Below are 18,488 nucleotides of genomic sequence, written 5' to 3'. Positions count from 1 at the left end.
TTCCTTAACTTGACATATCTGATCTCTTTAATTAACGGTGACTTTCTGATGTTCAGACTACCTGCACTTGGTTGCAAAACTCCTATATATCCTAGCTCCTCCCTCACCTCCTCGGAGCATTTTCTCAGAGCTATCTGAAACACGTCTCTTGGGCTGCAGTCCTCATTTTGCCCCCAAATAAAGCCCAAATTGCAGCTCTCACCTTGTGGAAATTGTTTTCAACACCAGCATGAGTGCCTCTGTCCAAACCCCCTCTCTGCACAAAGATGGAGGGGAGGAAATTTTTCTTTCTTCCACACCATCTGAAATGAGACCTGTGTGTCTTCCAACACAAAAAACTGTTTGGAGCCTGTATCCACTGGCGTGAAAAAAAGAAAGGATTTCCCTGGGCTCTGAGAAGTCCTGTGCGGTTGGCCTGGACTCTGTCTTGTCTTGCACGGATTTGCTAAATGCCCAGAGCTTGGGTTCCCGCTCCCAGGAGAGGCATTTGCCTGTCTCTCCACACAGAACACCCGGACTCTTCAGAGGGGTCAGCGTGTGGTAAGGAGGGGTTCAGGAGTCTTAGCTTCCTTTAGAGAGTTCACCCGGCTTGTCTGGGGAAGAGGCGAGCTGGCTACAGGTGTGGTTATTCTTCTCATTAATATGGCTTCGCTTCCCCCCAAACACTTCCTTGTGTTCAGGGTCAGCCACTCTGCCCAGAAGCGATGCCTCGTCTTCTCCTCCCCAGTCCCATCTCCCCTCTTTACAAGGTCTCAACCAAGCAGATGAGAAGGAAAAATGTATTTTTTAAAACTCCGGGTCTGCCCTGGCGGCTCAGTGGTAAGGAATGCGCCTGACAATGCAGCAGGCATGGGTTTGATCCCTGGTCCGGGAAGACCCCACATGTTGTGGGGTAACAAAGCCCAAGCGCCACAACCACTAAGCCTGAGCTCTAATGTCCACAACTACTGGAGCCCGCGGGCCCTGGAGCCCGTGCGGCACAAGAGACGCCACTGCAGGGAGAAGCCTGAGCACCACAACTGGAGAGGCGCCAGCGCAGCCGCGAAGACCCAGCACAGACAAAGATCAATAGGTAAACCTGTGGCCTTGGGCTCAGAGCCCGTGAAGTGGTGCAAGGCGCCTCAGCCTCCCCGTCTTCCCCAGAAGGTCTTGTTTGACTCCTACTGTTTTCCTGTGTTGAAACGTTCTTGGGTTTTTTTTTGTTGTTGTTGTTAATTTCATGATGATTAACTCTAGGGGCCTGTTGCTCTCTTTTCTCTTTCCACCCAGCAAAAAGACAACAGAAGGATACATTCCAGAAGCCGCTTCTGTCACTAGAGGGGCACACAAGTGGCCAGAGAGAGCCTCTTTATCGTGGAAAGTTCCAGGGCAACCCTCGCCTCACCTTCTCTCCCAGCTGGGAGTTGTGAGCGCAGTCTTTCCCAGCTGACTCCCTTCTCCCAGTGCCTCACTGGGAGACTGGAGAGTTAGTCTAGCAGGAAGGCGACTAGAGGATTCTTCCTGGGGACCTGGCACTAAAAAAGTCCTACTGATGGAGATGTTCGGTTTCCACAAAGAAAGGCACAGCAGAGGTCCTCAGCGCTGGGCACACACAGAAACCAACTGGGGTGCTTCAAAAAATACTAACGCCGGCTCCCACCCCGACAAGTCTGATTTAGTTGTTTTGCAGTGAGAGCAGGTATCCGAGTGGTTCAAGAGCTCCCCAGCTGATTCTAATATGCAAGCAAGCTGAGCACATTGCTGCCCGCCAATGAAGCGCAGTCACCAAGCTCCACCCACCACTCAGCGCTTCCGTCTGATTTGTGATGACCCGCCCCCAAAATGGGAGTCGACAAGCACCATCAGGTATCTGAGAAACAGTTGAGGCCAAAACTAACAAAAAGCAACCGGAAGGGCCATACCCTGGTGGTTCAGTGGTAAAGAATCCGCTTGCCAATGCAGGAGACACGAGTTCAGTTCCCAGGTTGGGAATGATCCCCTGGTGGAAGGAAAGAGGACGCAGGCTCTGCCTGGAGCTGACAGCTGTGTTACAGCTGTCCCTAGTCCTGGCCAAGTAGGAATGTGAGCTTCCGCACTGTTTTTGGTTTTTTGTTTGTTTGTTTTTTGAGAAAAGCTAAAACTTGGGTTTTGATGGCTCAGTCAGTAAAGTATTCACCTGCTAATGCAGGAGACCTGGGTTTGATCCCTCAGATGGGAAGATGCCCTGGAGAAGAAAATGGCAACCCATGCCAGTTTTCTTGCCTGGGAAATCCCATGAACAGAGAGCCTGGCGGGTTACCTACAGCAGCATCACAAAACAGTTGGACACGACTTAGCAACCAGAGGGATGGGATGGGGAGGGAGGTGGGAGGGGGGTTCAGGATGGGGAACACATGTAAATCCATGGCTGATTCATGTCAATGTATGGCAAAAACCACTACAATATTGTAAAGTAATTAGCCTCCAACTAATAAAAATAAATGAAAAAAATTTAAAAAAATTTTTAAAGGAACATTGAGAAAATAGAGCTCTTAAAAATTAAAACTATTATCACAGAAAAGAAATTCAAGATTAGAGGATAACGTTAAGGAAATTTCCCAAAAAGTAAAGCCAAAAGCCACAGGATAAAAATGAGAAACGAAATTTTAAAGGGCAGTTTAGGAAGGCAAACATTTGAATAAATCAGGGTCTTCCCTGGCAGCTCAGTGGTAAGGAAAGCGCCTGACACACTCTCATTTTCCCTGGTGTAGGTCCACGTTTAATGCCTACAACTGAGCAAGCTTATTGTTTAAGTGACGACAGATACAAAAGACCACGTCTCGTATTATCTCATTTATATGAAATATCTAGAATAGGCAAATCCATAAAGCACATAGGAGGTTGGGATGGGGTTCTTGGGGTGGGGGGGCAGTGATAAAAAATATTCTAAGATTGACTGCAGTGATGGCTCCACAGTTTTGTGAATGTACTCACAGTCACCGAATTGGACTTTGAAGTGTGTGTGAATTACAGTGAACTGTGTGTGAATTACATCTCAATACAGTCCTTAAAAAGAGAGAGAAAACAACAACAAAAAGAGTTCAAAGTGATGTTTCTGGGGAGGAGCTGGGGGGGGGGTGCTGGCAGAGAAGGGGGCATCCGAGGTTTTTTTTAAAAATTACAAATCTGGGAACAATTTGATTCTTTCAACTACATGAAAGAAAAACAGCAGGCATATTAATAACATCCACGGCACCCTTGTTGAAAGCCGGAGACTCACCCCATGGGTCAGGGTCAGGGCGTCAGAGGGAGAGGTCGGAGACTCCGCATCCCCTGGGGGCCACTAGCCGGGGTGGAAACCCCGGTGGTCCCGGCGGGCGTTCTAGAGGGCTCCTGCATGGGGCGCAGCCTGGGGTTCAGGACAGTCACCCCCGTCACTCAGAGCTTCAGGTAGGGGCTGGGGGGCCGGGACCCGGGTCCTTGGGGACAACGGGGGTTGAGCACGAGCGGGTCCCCCAGCGGCCTCCGCCAGGGAGGTCGGCCCCTGGCGCCCCCCTCCCTCCCCTGACCCATTTTCTTCGGAGGGCCTCTCTCGCAGTCTCCCCATGAAGCCGAGTCCCTGGCTGGGGCGGCCCGTGTAGTACACCTGTCCCCCCGGGGTCCCTGCAACCATCTCGGCCCGAATTCTCAGGTCCCCTCGGGGCCCGACAGCGCCCCTCCCAGCGCTCGGGCGGCGCCCCGCTGCAGGCCCGGAGCGGACCGTCTGCAGCCGCCCCGCGCCAGCCACGTAGTCACCCTCCTCCCTAAAAATACTAAAATTGGGAGCAGTTTTCTCAGAACCCATTCCAGTATTCTTGCCTGGAGAATCCCATGGGCAGAGGAGCCTGGCGGGCTACATAATGTCCATGGGGTCGAAAGAGTCGGACAAGACTTCAGTTCAATTCAGTCGCTCAGTCCTGTCCAACTCTTTGCGACCTGTGGACTGCAGCATGCCAGGCCTCCCTGTCCATCACCAACTCCCTGAGCTTGCTCAAACTCATGTCCATCGAGTTGGTGATGCCAGTCAACCATCTCATCCTCTGTCATCGCCTTCTCCTCCTGCCTTCAATCTTTCCCAGCTTCAGGGTCTTTTCCAATGAGTCAGTTCTTCCCATCAGGTGGCCAGAGGATTGGAGTTTCAGCTTCAGCATCAGTCCTTCCAATGAATATTCAGGACCTATTTCCTTTAGGATGGACTGGTTGGATCTCCTCGCAGTCCAAGAGACTCTCAAGAGTCTTTTCCAGCACCACAGTTCAAAAGCATCAATTCTTCTGTGGTCAGCTTTCTTTATAGTCCAACTGTCACATCCATACATGGCTATTGAAAAACCAAAGCTTTGAGTAGATGGACCTTTGTTGGCAATGTAATGTCTCTGCTTTTTAACATGCTGTCTAAGTTGGTCGTAACTTTTCTCCCAAGGAGCAAGCGTCTTTTAATTTCATAGTGACTGAGATGCTACCTCCCAGACTCAAGAGTCCTTAACAATCCCACCAAAAAATACCCCCCAAAAAACCCCTAAAATTACCATTTAAGACTGTGTTGGCCCACTCCCAACCATATGTTACATTTCTCTTTGGCCTTAAGTGTATTCGTATATAGATGAATATTCTAATATTAAGTATTATGATATTCTTTGAGAGTTAAAAATTTCCTTCCTCTGATTTTACATAAATTAAAAATATTTTTGTAGGACCCTGGACACTGTGCCTAATGGAGGAGTCAGCCCCTCACTTCCCTCTACCTGTTACACTCTCTCCCCCAGCCCCCAGCAGGGAATAAATCTGTCTTGTTGGTTTGGAGCCCATGGTCACATCCCTTGGATGTAGTTATAAGCTCTTCAAGTCTCCCCTTTACACTCAGTTGTGCTCCCGGCTGTCCAGGCACTCCTCCTGAAACTCACTCACGCTGGTGTGCAGTGGCGCCGTCCTGCTTAGAGCCCTCTGTGGCTCCCCGGTGCGCTCCGAGGTAAGGTGCCCACCGCCATGCCAAGTGCTATCAAAGACTGAGCAAAATGCTGCTGCCCCCACCCGCTCACCCACCAACCACCCCGCACCCCAGCTTTGGACCCTGCCTGGGACCCTCCCAACTAGGATGGTGGGCCAGACCCCCGAGGGGACAGCTTATCAACGTGCACCAGCACTGTTCTAAGTGCTTTACAAGCAACTTGTTAGTCCTGGCCACAGTCTCCAAGAGGAAGTATTGTTATAGATAAAAACCGATAAATATGGGCTTCCCTGGTGGCTCATCTGGTAGAGGATCCGCCTGCAACGTGGAAGACCTGGGTTCGATCCCTGGGTGGAGAAGATCCCCTGGAGGAGGGCATGGCAACCCACTCCAGTATTCTTGCCTGGGGAATCCCCACGGACAGAGGAGAGTCTGGTGGGATACAGTCCATGGGGTCACAAAGAGTTGGACACAACCGAGCGACTAAGCACAGCACACATAAATATTTTATGTAAATATGTATATACTTCTACTTAACAGATGAGGAGACCAAGGCACAGAGCAACATTCCCAAAGGAACAGCTGTTCAGACTGAGGCATCCTTGGTCCTGGAGTTTCTTGGGGTCCCATGCAGGCAGGTAGGGGGTGATTGGAAGGATGGTTCCAGGGGGTTTTGACCACCTGTGATTTCCACCTACATTCTGACTTTAGCACCCAGGCATGGGGGTGGGGGGGCCCTCTGCTCAGGGCCCCCCCATGTTAGAAACTCAGCAGGCTGACAGCTTCACCAGGGCCCCCCACATCCACAGCCCTGGGTGACACCCGCCCTTCTCACCTCTCAAGGAACATGTCATCGCTGGTCTCGAGGGACACCATGAGCCTGGTCAGAGAGCTGGGCTGGAAGGGTGAGCTGGTGCCCGCGGACAGCCTGGCCAGCACCCTGCACCTGCGCCCCTTCTGCCTGGTGAGGAAGAAGCACAGACGCCCCCGCTGGCCTTGGGACACCCCCTTCATCCTCACGGACTTCTCCCTCGTGGACACCCTGGAGCCCGGCTTCCCCATCCCAGGTACCCCCCGGTGGGGCTGGCGGGCAGCAGAGTGGAGGGGACTGCAGGGCAGCTCGAGAAAGGGTCCACCTGGGGGGGAAGCCGACGCCCCCTCCACCCAGGCTCACGCCAGGGGCACCCCCAGGCAGCACGTGCCTGCCGTGGGGAGCAGGGCGCACCGCTTCCTTCCTCCCAGCTCTCTGATGAGCACTCATCATCATCACTTTAATCACCATCGTGACTGACTTGCACCAAGTGCTTGCTGGGTGGCAGGGACCCTGTCGGCAATTTCCTCGGTAAACGCTGACCACCACTCTCGGAGGGAAAACCCTGTCATTCTTCTGCCCCCTTTAGAGATGGGGAAACTCAGGCTCCGGGAGTTGAGGGCTTCTTACCCCGGGGTCACACCAAGCCGGTGAGAGGTGGAGGCCAAACTGGGGCCTGAGGCAGAGGCCTGGTGCCCCCGGCCCCCTGGCCCATGCCTGGACCCCTTTCCCCATAGAGCTGAGCCGCAGCGCTTCCAGGAGACGGTGGCGGGAGCCGTGACGGGGGCGTGAGCCTGGCCCCGGGCAGCAGGGGAGCGCGACGGGCAGCGGCCTGGTGAGCCGTGGCTCCGTGCGGGCTGTGTGGCTGCTCTGGGTCCCCCAACGCCTGGGAGACCCTGATGGGAACATCAGCCAGGCGGGCTGAGCTCTGCTCTCCGCGGGCCCAGGTCCCTGGGGCCGGGGGCAGGAGGGAAAAGCCCCAAGGTCCTGGCCACTTGAGGGCCTGGTGAGAAGGCTTCTGAGTAGATTGGGATGGGGGGAGTCCACTATTAGCAGCAAACCCAGGGGCAAGGCCCCCCCGCCCCCGGGGCAAGGGAGAGTAGGCAGTGAGAGGGACTCGTGTTAAGTCAGAGATTTCAAACCCCTGGTTGTTTTTAAGGCCAGAAAAACAGAAGTGCGGTAGCTGCCAAGGGTAAGGCAACAGGGCATGGTGGGGACTCTGGCAAACTGGGGGACGCAGGCCTGCTGAAGCTGACAGCTGCACCTACTTGTTGCCAGGCAGGAATATGAGCTCCGTGGCACCGTTTTGGTTTTTCTTGAGAGAAGCCAAAACTGAGGTTTTGGTGGCTCAGTCAGTAAAGAATCTGCCTGCAATGCAGGAGACTGCAGTTCGATCCCTGGCTCAGGGATCGAGGAAATAGCAGAAGGAAATAGCAACCCACTCCAGTATCTCTTGCCTGGGAAATTCCATGGACAGAGGAGCCTGATAAGCTACAGTCCAAGGGGCCGCAAGAGTTAGACACAACTGAGCGACTACATCACCACTACCACCAATTTTAATATTATCTCAACAGTTTTAAACACCACATAAACTAAGTAACATATGCCTTTTGCTCGATTCAGCAGGCAGGAAGCCCAGTGGTAGCCTCTGGGCTGGTCATTTAAGTCCTGCAGAAGACAGATGTAGATGTCTGAGAGTCCTCTGTTTCTCCCTTTTCCGACCACCCCCAACTGACCTTGAATTCTAGTCCTGAGTACAGGCCAGGCGCCCGCTGTAACCCCCCACCCCCCGCCCATATCAGCACAGAGTCCAGGCTGCCCACTGCAGAAGGCCCCAAGGTGGGGGAGCCCTGGAGAGCGCCTCCAAGTTCTGTCTCTTCCCCTGCCCCCACCGGCACCCCTGGCAGGAAACAAGACTCTGAGACCCTCGTTCCTCCAGGAGTTGCAGAGCCGGAAGGAGGAGAGCCTGTACATGGTGACCGAGGCCTTGGAGGCCGCGCAGCACGCCACGTTTCAGAGGCGAGCAGAGGGAGCTGGGCAGCTGACTCTCCTCCAGCTGGGCCACATCCGGGTGCAGGGGGCACCTTAGGGGTGCAAACATGGTGTGCCGGGTGCTGAAAGCCACCAAGGAGCCCCCCCCCCGACTGCTGGCAAACCACCCCCTCTCACCAGGAATGTGGAGTCCCTGGGCGCTTGTGTCAACTCTGCATTTTAGAATCACCTGGAGAGGTGTCTTGTTGGTTTTTGACTTTTTAAAAATACCAGTTCACACAGACACACGCACACAGTTTTCACTGGGGTGGACTAGGACCCAGTCGCTGGCGTTCTGACTCTCCCAGTTGAGTCTTACCTGCTGCTGGGGAGCAGTATCGCAGGGCAGGGGGTTTCGCAGCAACTTTGAAATTGGGCATATCTGGCTGCAAACCCCAGCTCGGCCCCTGGCTGGCTGTGTTGCCTTGGGCAAGTCACTTGGCCCTCTGAGCTTGACTTCTCTGGTCCCCGAAGCTGGGCTGGAATCAGGGTGAGACTCTTCAGCGATGTGAGAAGAGTGCCCCGGACATGCCAAGGGCAGGGATGGGCAGGGTTCCTTCGACCTGCCTTCAAGACCCAGACCTGCTCCTCACCAACTCTGTTCTTCTGCCACGCAGCATCCGTGGGCTGCCTCCGGTCCCCACTGTGACGGGGGAGGCGGGGCCCCACACAAGCATTCTAGGGCTCAGGGGGATCTCGACTCCCACAGATCGAGTTGCACTCACAGCATCACCTCCAGGCCCCACCTCTCACCATCCCTGTGAGTGCAGGTGGGGGCCGGTCACCTGGAGGTCAGTCTCCAGGCCACCAAACTGAATACTGTCCAGGAGCTCAGACATTGTACAGAACAGTCTCCAAAACTCTTGTCTCATCTGTTCCTCAGGATAGTTCTCTTGCTTCTCAGTAGCACTTCTCTGGTGGGATCCAGTGCTGATGGTGGCACCCCTGGCCCCACCTCAGGAGTCCCAGCTTCCCAAGAGCCCCCTCCATCAGCTGCCCCTGACAGAGGACGACCTATGGAGTTTCTCAAACTGCCACGCCCCAGGCTTCTAGCTCAGCCCTTCCTGAAGTGAACCCTCCAAACACTGAAAGACACATGATGAGGCAAAACAAAACTCATTTCTTTGCAGTGGGATCTTTGAGTGCCACTGTAGATTGCTTTGACCCCAGAAAGCCTTAGGATTTTTGGAAATGTCTCACCTGCAACCTATTTTTCAGAGTGCCTTCCTACTGTGCCCGAGTGACCCCTGCCTTTGCACCTTCTGATCCTCCAACTTCAGTGGGCCCTGGTCATCACGTCGGCCTCCTGCAGCCCCTCCCCCTGTGCCCGCCATCCCCCGCTCCTGTCTAGCCCTGAGACCCCTTCCTGCAGGTCTTAGAATCTCTCCGCCCCCTCCCAGCTGCAGGGTCAGAGCACCGTGGCCACGGAGAAGGCAGTGGGCATCCCACAGGGCGCTGTCTTGGCCTACAGGGTGCTGCAGCTGGTGATGGAGGAGGATCACTGGGGTACGTGGAGGCCGGAGGAGCTGGTGGAGGGGGGCAGCTGCTGAGTATGGGGCAGGAAGAGGAAGAGGGAGGCTCTTTCCTCATGGGCCTGAGCACTCAGGTGCCTTTCGTAGTGGGCTTCCAGGCCAGATCACAGGGAGGCCTCACCACCCCGCCTGTGCCCGGCTTGCCCCGGGGGGTGGGGATGGGGCTGGGGCATTGGACCTGGGGAAGGGAGAGACAAGAGAATCACGTGGACCAGGGGTGGGCCTGCTCATCAGCGGTCCAGGGACTTTTCTCTTTTCTCTACCCCTGCTCCCACGCAGCTGTACTGTACCTGCCTGAAGGGAAGCTCTGTAGAAATGCCAGTGGAGGTGAGTGACCCCTGCCCGGAGCTCAGGAACCCAGGCAGAAATCACTGCCTCTCTGGAGAAGGCCCTGAGCCCGTTGTCGGGGCCCCCCCTCCCACCCCACACAGTCACCCCGTGTCATTCGGGCAGGGAGGGCCCTGTGTCCTCTCCCCGGGTGGATGGAGATGCGCTCGAAACCCCAGGACCAGGCTGTGGGTAGGACGGTGAGCACAGGGCTCGTGGGCCGGCTCCAGGTGCCAGCTCTAGCCTTGGTCTCCCCACCACACAAGGGGAGGTCAGGGCTTTCTTCCCAAGTCGGGAAGATCGGTGATGATGTCTGGGCAGCATTGGATACCTGGAAGGCTCTCCGGAGGCAGCCTGTATGGTTAACAAAACAGGAGGCAGAAGGCAGGGCCCTCTGGCCACTCTGCCAGATCTACCCACCCACCCACCTCTGCAGGGGTGCTGAGACCCTGAGAAGCCCTACCTTAGCCATCCCAGAGGGGTGATGGGGTGGAGGGGTCTCAGTCCAGGGGTCCGAGGAACAGACAGAACGGGGCAGAGAATTGGCCTCTCCTTGAGCTGAAGCATCAGCCCTGGGCAGGGTGAGCGACTGAGGAGGAGGAGAGGGAAGCGGAGGAAGGTGGAAGGTGAGGATAAGCCCCATGGGTGTGCAGCACCTGGCATGCAGTAGGTGTTCAGAACGTGCTGAGTGCCTACTGTGTACCAGGGAAGGCAGGAGGGGTGAGCACATAAAGGCGCGCTCTGCCTAACATGGAGCTTCCCCAGGGCTGATCAGGGCGGGGCTGGCGCTGGGCAGGAGCCTGGGCACAACACAGCGATGCCAACACCTGCCCCACAGGCAGGGTCCCCAGTGAGGAGCCCAACTTCCAGGGCCCGAGGAGGCAGGCGGGGGCTCAGCTGGAGGCCCTGGCCAGGCTGCCCTCGGAGCCGCAGCTCTCCCTGCTGGCTGCCCTCTGGGAGCTGCTCCAGAGCCCCTGCGGGCCCTATAGAAGCTAGAAAACAGGGTGAGGGGCCCGGTGGTCAGGGCAGGGAGGGGGTGGGGGGATGAGCAGCAGGAATGTGTGAGGATCTCCCTGAAGCCCAAGGAGGGACCTTGGTCTAGCGCTGCTGGCGCTGAGCCCAGGCTCATCCCAGCCTCCCTGGCACCGTGAGGGGCTGGGGCCCCAGGGCGTGGGGACGGGAGCTTGGGTGGCAGGGAGCGTGGACAGAGGACAGAGGGGCACCCACAGTTGCCTCTTTTTGCTCTTCCTCGCCGCTCCCCGCAGCTGGAGCAGGCCTTGGACACCGGGGTGCCGGGACAGCTGGGTGGCCCTGGGGGCCTCATCGCAAGCACCCTCCAGGACCCCTCGGGTGGCCTGTCGCCCTCGAGAAGCAGGGCCATCCTCTGCCTTCTTGGAGCGCTAGTCGGTAAAAGGACGCCGTGGGCTGGGGCTGGAGGAAGGGCCGGGTTCTCGTGCTGGCTCAGCACGGGGAGCCCGGGCCAGTCTCGCCATCTCCCGGTTAGTAACCACTTTGCAAAGCCACCAGTCCCGGAGGTGAGCTACTACCCACGAACGCCCTTAGTCAGTGAAGCCGCCCGCACACCCTTGACAGATTGTGATTTAGGAAAACTGAGGGGCATGGAGTGGTCTTACCGAAAGCTATGCAGCACTTCCAGGGCAGGCACAGATCCCACCTTCTAGAACCTTCTGGGGAAAGATGGCCCCAGAGATCCCAGGTGGGGCGTGCCCCCACCTCAGGGCCCCAGTATCCCAGCCTGTCCTCCCGGGAGCCGCAGGCCTGTGGTGGCCCTCACCCCCATCTCCCCGCAGCGCTGAGTGCCACCCAACACTGCCTGCTGGCCCAGTGCCTGGAGAGGGGGGTCCTGCCCCAGCAGCTGGAGCTGGTGAGAGCCTGGGGCGGGGGCATGGGGGGCGCACTGGGCTCCGACCCCTGTGGACCCAGACCACCACAGCAGCCACAGGCAGGCTCATTCAGGGGTTAGGCTGGGTTCCTGCCTTCTGCCGGGCCCTCTGCTCGGGCCTGAGAACACAGGCTGGTCAAGTAGGGACTCCAACAGGTAATCACAGACAGTGCCCAAAGGGGGAGACGCGCTGGGTCTTGTGTAGCTTATGTTGGCGGCTGTCGGGGCCCAGGGGTGTTCCCAAAAGGGGGCCCCTCCATGCAATTCAGGAATTATTGGATGAAGAGATGGGGTGGGTTTCCAGCCAGAATAGCGTATGCAGGGGCTGGGAGCCCTTGGGGTGCAGGAAACCACAGGCCCCAGGCAGCGCAGGGAAGGGCGCATTTGGGGGGCTCAGTCCTTGGAGCCCCAGTTCTGCAGGGAGCAAGGCCCCAGGCTCAGGTGTGGTGGCAGGGGTGGGGTGGGGCGTGGGCGCCAGTGATCAGAGGCCCCGGGCTCCCACCCTCAGGGCGAGTCCTGCTACTTCCAGCCTTGGGAGACCTGTGTGTTCGCCCCCCGGGTGATTCCTGACCGGTGGCGAGCATCTTAGAGCCGAACTACAACCAGATGGAGGACACAGGTTTCTCGCCGCCCCCGAAGTCCTCTCCTGGCTGCAGCGTGAGCATGCAGCCCTCACCCGGAGCCTGGTGGAGAGCTGTGGGCTGGAGCTGCGGGGCCCGGGCCACCCAGTCACCCGGGACCCTGGGGCACTGCCGCAGCTGTCTGCACTCTATGCATCCCTCGCCGAGCCCAGCCCTGCGGCCCCCCAGGCCAATGCCTGAGGAGGGTGCCCCATGCTCCCCGAGGGGCCCCGCCGCCTAGACTCCAGGGAGCGGCTGGCCCAGAGCCTCCACGCAGGTGGCCCCAGGTGATGGTGGGGCTCCGCACGGCTCAGCTCACGCTAGTCTCTCCTTCTCAGGACCGGCCCCCAGACCTCAGTCGCCCATCCAGGTCTGGGGCAGCGGGGGCCCCAGTTAGGCTCAAGTCCTACCTTGGATCAGATTCTTCCAGGAGGGCCTGTAGAGGCTGGTTCCGGAACACCCTCCCCATCGCCGACAGTTGGGTAGCTCTGGGCATATCCTGCCCTCTTTATGCTGCTTTCTCCTGTAAAATCACCACCCCTCATAAAACGGGGTGATCAGAATTCCTAGCCCGTAGGATTGTAGTGAGAATTTTAAAAGTTGTAAATAAAGCGTTCAGCACAGTGCCTGGGTGTCGGCTCTTCCTGTGGCATGTCGTTGTTAGAATGGTATCGCTGTTGAGGAAGAAGCTGCCCGACCTTCTCCGGGTTCACAGAGGACTTGGCCAGCCTCCCCTTCATCTCAGCGCCCTGCACTCTCCTTCAGCCCGTTTCCCCACCTGTAAAATGAGAGCGGTGCTCAAACTGCTCCGTGGTCACCCAGCGGCACCGTTCAGGGATTTCACTACGGACCGGGGTGCGGGCTCAGGGCTGTGAGTGTTTGTGTGCGCAGTGGGCAGTGTGGGTGTGCACAGGTGTGGGTCAGGCCATGCACGGGGGGCCGAGGAAGACCCGGAAGCCAGGACCAGGTCTCCCCACTCCCAGCGCCGTGCTCTTCCTAGAAGAGCCCACCCAGACGGAAATGAGTAAAGCGCTCAGAGGCAGGGAGATCACCCAGCAGGAGCACTTGATATATTCTCTTCTACCAGTGAAACTTGTCTGACAATCAAAACAGTGGTCACTGTAAAAAAAAAAAAAAAAAGTTTCAGAAAGGAATGAAGAACATTTTAATCTCCTTAATTCCACTTCTCAGAAATAACCAATATTGACATTCTGATGTTTATCCTTTCAGTAATTTTTCCATCACTCATATATCTTGCAGAAAGATTCAGTAACTTAGTTTGATACATTTACTTTTAAAAAAGTATAGTATATTGCGTGCCATTAAACAGTCTCTGTAGCCTGAGAAGTGAGGTTTCAGGCAAGAGGGTCTTCACAGACCTCACACCAATCTCTGGAAGGCCCTCCTCTGGAACCAACGCACCAATGTCACGCTTTCACCACATTTGAGCGTCCTCAATTCTGTCTGAGGAGTGTGGACAGGGGCTCCTCCTTGTGGGGAAAACAAGAACACACACGCTTTTCACTCTGCACTGCCAAAATCAAATAAATCAAGCCTCCTGCATTGTTGCTCTGTGGGCTCAGAGAGGCCCATGTTTTAATAAGTTAATGAGCCACAAGTAATTTAAAAGGGATTAATGTTTAACTCGTGTGTGTCTTAAAGAACATTAAATGAGTCCATATACATGATCTTCATGAAAATCCTTTCTTTCCATCTCTAAACTTCATCACACAAACTGTCCAGTCTTCTCTCCCAGCAAAAGTCTTCCCTTTGGCTAGGGAGGGAATGGATGTCCAGTGGCAACAAAAGCCTTCTCTCTTATGGTCTGGTGAGCACATAATATTCTTCCGTAACACATATATCTTTAAGTTAAACTTTCTTGAAAAGCAGCTTTTTCCTCAAATGAAATGTGGTCATAAATGAATCAACACTGATAATAATTAAATTAAACTGGTTCTATTGTAGAAAGTGAGGATTCTGTCATCAAAGTTGGAGAAAAATAATATGTTGAGCAAGGGCTCTGAGGCCAGCAGATTTCGACTGAAAATTGTCCCTGTCAGTAGCTGTGTGACCTCAGGCAAGCTTCTCCACCTCTCTGAACATGTCTTCTCATGTTTGCGCCCCTTGAATAGCAAGCTTACATATGGTGGTTGCCTCCCTTTGGAGGACCACTAGCGAGCCCACCCACTGGCCCTCACGGGATGATTCTTATCTGAACTCTCCTTTCAGCAGCTAAGTCCGGGGCTCCAGGAGCTGTTAGCTTGGGGCTGGCCACAGAGCTGGGACAGCTGAGCTGCGCCGCGGCCCCGGGGGTCTGGGCATCGGCGCCTCCGCCGCCTTTGAACCCTGGGAGCAGCTCTCCCCTCTCAGGACCCCAGAAGCCAGTGTTGCCTCAACAGCTACTCCAGGTCTGAGGTGGGACCGTGGAGATTGACTTCTACAGATGGGGGAAGTGGGGCCGGGGAGCTGTAAAGCAGGAGAGGGGCAGAAAGGGATCGAACCTGCAGAGTGGAGGCTCTCCCCTACACAGACTGTCCCGCGGTCCACCCTCCACAGCCCTACCCCTCCCCGCAGCCTCTCACGGCCAAATGCTCCCTGGAGGACCCCCCGCCCCCACCCCACAACCAGACCAACAGATGCCAGGTGCCCACAGCAGAAGCCCTGCCTGGAGCAAGGAGCCGGTGCTTCCGGGACCTAGAAACCACCCCTCACTCTGCAGGGCACGCTCCTGGCACCTGGGCCCAGCCCCTTCCTCCCAGGTGCCCAGGCTCCAGGCCAAGATGGCCCTGGACTCTTCTGTCACACACGCACTTCCGGTCTGTGGAGGGTCCCTGGGGGCTCTGCCTTCAGAACATATCCCAGCTCTGGTCCCTGCTCACCACGTCCACTCGATGACCCGCCACCATTTCTGCTCGGTGACTGCAATGGCTCACCCGGCCTCCCTGCCTCTGTCCCTGCTCACCTCATTCTGTCCCTGGCACAGCGGCTGGAGTGAACCTCGTCAAATACGTCAGATCCGGTCACGCCTCCGCCCTGAGCCTGCTGACGAGGAGACGGAAAGCCCGTCTTCCGGTGGCCCCGACAGCTCCGCCCTCCCCACTGGCTGCCTCTGCTCCCCACGTGCCCTCTTCTCACCCCCAGAAAACTGCCGCTCTCCTCCACGAAAGCCCCACCCGGCACCCATCTTCGGTCTGAGGACACTGTCTAGGTGGGCTGTGAACAGGTACTACAGTTTCTGACACCAGAATGTGCTGTGAGCGCTGCTGGAGTTACCACTAGACCAGGGCGCTGTGTTTAAGATAATTACGCTGCTAGTTTTGGTTTCAAATAGGCAGTTAATCGCCTGCCCAGTTAGAGAAATAGCACTACCTCACAGTAAGTTTCAGTCATCTTGCCTGGAGAATCCCATGGACGGAAGATCCCGGAAGGTTACAGTCTATGGCGTCCCAAATCGGACACGACTGAGCGACTAAGCGTACACACACACAGGAAGTTCTGGCTTCCCAGGTGATGCCAGTGGTGAAGAACCTGCCTGCCAGTGCAGGAGACCTAAGAGACGCGGGTTCAGTCCTTACGTCTAGAAGATGCCCTGGAGGAGGAAACGGCGACCCACTCCAGTAATCCTGCCTGGAGAATTCCATGGACAGAGGAGCCTGGCGGGCTGCAGTCCATAGCGTTGCACAGAGTTGGACACGACTGAAGCGACTTAGCACCGGCACACAGCACCACAGTAAGTGGTGAGTGATTACACACTAGTAGCAATCACAGTAACTGATTACTATTCATCAGTTATAGGATCTCTAAAGATCATTAAAATTGGGCATCTTTGCCCAATGATACCCTCCTAGACTGAGGAAAGTAGTCAGAACTGGTGCTGGGGACAACTCTGGGATAAGTGGAGAACCATACACGTTCATGGACATGACCTCTGAAATAGGCTACAATACAGACATCATGATGGTCACAACGAGACTGGCAGGCAGCACTCCTGGTGCAGACAGACAGTACAGCACCAGCCAGCACAGCCCCCAGGGCCGCAGCAGAGGGGCAGGTACCTCAAGTATTCCACTGCATCAACGCGGACACACGAGACTCGTCCAAAGTTACGAGTTTTAAACGCAGCTCCACCACCTCGGGAGTCTGCACTGTGACTGTTCACACAAATGCCGCAGCATCTGGCAGTGTAGATAGAAAAGACATGTACTGCATGACATGGAATCAAGGGTTAGAGATACTGTCTTCACTCTCATCTTACTGACTGGCAAGACAGAGTTCCAAAGAAGCAATGTGGGTGGGGTTTCCTGAGTTTTAATCTACAGGTCTTTCCACCGCCGTCTTCTAGGGTCACCATGTAAAGACTGAAATATGTGAAATAAGGGATAATTTTCTAAGAATTTGTGGAGTAGCAATTACTGCCATCTCAAATGGAATCAGTATGGCATTTCAACTTCAAAGACCTGCGTTTGAGCACAAATGCCTTAAGTCTAAAATACTTGGAGCAATCTTAAAATAGTCCAGCATGCTTCTTAATCCAACTCTCTAAAGTGGGAAAACAGCCAAGTGAGAAGTTTTACTCATCCAGAGGTTGAGGGCTGCAGAAACAGGATGAAGAACACATCATGAGGGGTGTTGCTGGTGTAAGAGAGGAAGCAACTTTATCCTGTGAAGAAGGGAGGCGTAGGGGCTGGAGTACCGGATGAGTAAAGCGGTACTAACTAGGCTGTTTTAGAGGTTGAGGGGGTAAAAGGCTTAGAGCGGCAGGAGATTCACCTGCAGAGCGGAGTCATGCCTCCCTCCAGCACACCGGGCAGACCTGCTTACTAAGCCTGGTCTCTTTCATGATGAGCCCGTGGCCAGTTCCACAATCCTTCATTCTGAGGATAGACATGAATAAAGATCAGATCTGGAGGAACTTCTTACTATCTGAATGGTAAATACTAAACCAAACTAAACCTACTTTCTGGAAGCAGAGATGGCTCCTTATAACACTACGCAGCACCGTGCTTCCCACACACGGAAACTGTTGTTCCGTGGTTCCAACAACCTCAACCTCTTTGAGGTTTTCAAAGACACCTGTTCTTGGAACTAGAGATCGGTCAACTTTCTGAGGGCCATATGGCCTGTCACAAGAATTCCATTCTGCTGTTGTAACGCAAAAGCAGCCAAAAGTAACATGTAAACAAATGAGTGAGGCTGTGTTCCAGTAACATTTTATTTATGGACACTGGAATTTGAATGTCATGTATTTTACACATGCCACAAAATATAGTTTTGACTTCTGCCAACCTTTTAAAAATGTAGAAACTATTCTTAGTTCTCAGGCTGTACAGAAATAGGTGGCAGGAGGACTGGCTCGCAGAGTTTGCTGAGGCCTGGTCGGAGGTTGAAAGAAACTTCCACTTGTTCTCTGATGTGGAGACCACAAAATACATTAACGGCAAAGGCCACAGCAGTATTACTACATCTACTTCAGCTGCAACATCATTTTTAATTTATATCCATTCAAGCACTTACACTTGGCACCTCCTTAGATCCAGGTACTGGGAAAAATCCTTGGGACGCCGAAGGGACATCAGATGAGGCTCTTAAGTTCTCACGGGATGAGGAAAGCGGTCCGGTGAGATGGCAGCACTGTTGGATGAGACACTTGTATGAGTCTTAGGGCTGCCATGATGAACTAGCCTCAACTGTGTGGTTTAAAGCAAGGCGTTTCTTCTCTCCCAGTCCTGGAGGTCAAAATTCTGAAGCCAAGGTGTTGGCAGGGTTGGTTTCTTTGGCGAGGCTCTCTGGGAGAAAGCTCCCCCGCTTCCAGTGCTGTCAGCGAGCCTGGACCCTGTTTGCAGACACACAGCTTCCTCCACTCACACTTCCACCTTCACACGGCCTCTGCTATGTCCGGTTCCCCTCCTTTCCTCTTACATTTGGTTTAGGACCCCATGTAATACAGGATGGTCTTATCTCCGGATCCTTGACTTAATGTCAGCTGCAAATACCCTTTTTTCCAAGTGACAGGGCATCTCCAGGTTCCAGATGGACTTACCTTCGGGGAAGGGGGACTATTTAACATTACATCTTTCTTTATTGGAAGGTGGCTCGAGTTATCCCCAAGGCTTTGTCAAGGAGGCGACACAAGCTGATCCTCCAAAGACGAGAGCTGACATTCCTCAGATGAACGTGAGGGAGGAAGGGGATGACAGGCTCAGAGACCAGTGGGACCCAAGTTACAAAGTGTCATACCGAGTAGAACAATCTGATCAGCACGCAGTTGAGCCTGGCTGGTTGCAGGCTGTGGGTGGCAGAGAGGGAGACCGAGGCCAGAGAG

At 55.0% G+C, this 18,488-nt stretch overlaps 1 long non-coding RNA gene across 2 annotated transcripts; it reads right to left on the bottom strand.

Moving 5' to 3' along the window:
* Positions 1 to 7,291: 7,291 nt before the first annotated feature.
* Positions 7,292 to 15,214, bottom strand: LOC110125912 (uncharacterized). Of its 2 annotated transcripts, none has more exons than XR_011491396.1 (3): positions 15,129 to 15,214; positions 10,107 to 13,285; positions 7,292 to 9,997 (listed from the first exon to the last, which is right to left on the bottom strand). It is a non-coding gene; the product is annotated as an uncharacterized lncRNA (long non-coding RNA). The 2 variants fall into 2 exon arrangements; XR_011491395.1 differs by having other exon boundaries at positions 15,046 to 15,135.
* Between the last annotated feature and the right edge of the window lie 3,274 nt (positions 15,215 to 18,488).

This window comes from Odocoileus virginianus, chromosome 15 (assembly GCF_023699985.2).
Source record: "Odocoileus virginianus isolate 20LAN1187 ecotype Illinois chromosome 15, Ovbor_1.2, whole genome shotgun sequence".
In the NCBI taxonomy this organism is placed as follows: domain Eukaryota; kingdom Metazoa; phylum Chordata; class Mammalia; order Artiodactyla; family Cervidae; genus Odocoileus; species Odocoileus virginianus.
Note: the sequence above shows the minus strand (reverse complement) of the source record. Positions and strands in the feature narration are given on the sequence as shown.